Source organism: Petaurus breviceps, unplaced genomic scaffold (assembly GCF_028583685.1).
Source record: "Petaurus breviceps papuanus isolate PSGF00001 unplaced genomic scaffold, PetGlider_PUasm1.0 90977, whole genome shotgun sequence".
Taxonomy (NCBI): domain Eukaryota; kingdom Metazoa; phylum Chordata; class Mammalia; order Diprotodontia; family Petauridae; genus Petaurus; species Petaurus breviceps.
This window is the reverse complement of record NW_027187391.1, coordinates 28514117-28515573: the sequence shown is the minus strand read 5'-3', so window position 1 is coordinate 28515573 and position 1457 is coordinate 28514117. Positions and strand designations below refer to the sequence as shown.

Genomic DNA, 1457 nt, shown 5'->3' with positions numbered 1-1457 from the left:
CCTTGATAGACTTGGCTCTTCTCAGCAATGCAACATTCTAAGACAACACCAAAAGACCCATGATAGAAAATACTATTCTCATCCAGAGAAAGAATTACAAAGTCTAAATGCAGATTGAAGCATACTATTTGCTTTCTCTCTTTTTTGTTTTGTTTTGTTTCTTCTTTCTTGTGGTTCATTCCATTGGTTATAATTCTTCTTTACAACATGATTAATGTGAAAATATGTTTAATATAAATGTAAACGTAGAGCCTATATCAAATTGCATGCCATTTTAGGGAGGGGGCAGGGGAGGGGAGGGAGGGGGAGAAAATTTGAAACTCAAAATCTTGTAGAACTGAATGGTGTAAACTAAAAGTTAATTAATTTTTAAAAAATAAAATTCTGAGTCTAATCTCAGGGCCATTAAAAAAAAGTGAAGTCCTTTTGCTCAATTGGTAACATGTAAACCAAAATTGAAAATATGCAAAGAATATTCACATGGCCCCTCAGTAAAGGATAATAAACACATTTGTGACATATTTTATTTATTTTATAAATACAAATTGAAAGAAAAAAAGAGAAATTACCTTTCAAACATATGGATAGGGAAGGTGGGAATGAGTTAATGAATTAAGCACCTTCCTATGTGCTTGTCACTGTGCTAACCTATTTACGGTATTAGATTATTTGATCCTGTAGGAAAGGAACTATAATAATCCCCTTTTTACAGTTGAAGAAACTGAGACACACAGAAATTAATTGACTTGCCCAGGGTTACACAACTAGCAAATGCCTAAGGATTGATTTAAGCCTCAGTCTTCCTGATTTCAGGTCCAGAATTCTATCCATTGAGCCAATTACATGCCATACCTCTGCACAGATGAAGAGTTCATGATCAAATAAAAGATGGAGAGGATCACAGAAGGTAAAATAGAAAATTTTGATTACATGTAATTTAAAAGTTTTTTTCACAAACAAATCCAATATACCTAAGATTAGAAGAGAAATAGTTAATTGGGGGAGGATCTTTGTAGTAAGTTTCTCTGATAAAGTCTTAATTCCCAAGAAATAGAAGGAATCTACAACAATAATAGTCATTTATAGCACAGACAGTTGATAAATGGTGAGAAGATGGGAGCAGGAAGTACTTTTTTTTTCCCCCAGCAATCAGGATTAAATGACTTGCAGCTAGTAAGTGTCTGGGGCTGGATTTGAACTCAGGTGCTCTTGACTCCAGGGCCTTGCTCTATCCACCTATATATCTCTCTCCCTCTGCTTTTTTTTTTTTTTTTTGAGGCAATTGGGATTAAGTCAACTGACTCTTAAGATAAGCACCTGGCCTTTTAAAACACAGCCCAGCAAAAGCACCACCACCTTGCACCGGTACTGCTATCATTTAGCTCTGGTTCTATCACAGATACTATCTATTTTCTATCTCTAAAAATATCTATTTTAATCTCATTCCAAGTATTAGC

The 1457-nt window shown here is 34.6% G+C and overlaps 1 non-coding gene across 1 annotated transcript; it reads left to right on the top strand.

Moving 5' to 3' along the window:
* The first annotated feature begins 426 nt into the window (after positions 1 to 426).
* On the top strand, positions 427 to 533 carry LOC138153378 (U6 spliceosomal RNA). Its single transcript, XR_011166359.1, has one exon. It is a non-coding gene; the product is annotated as a U6 spliceosomal RNA (small nuclear RNA).
* Positions 534 to 1457: the final 924 nt, after the last annotated feature.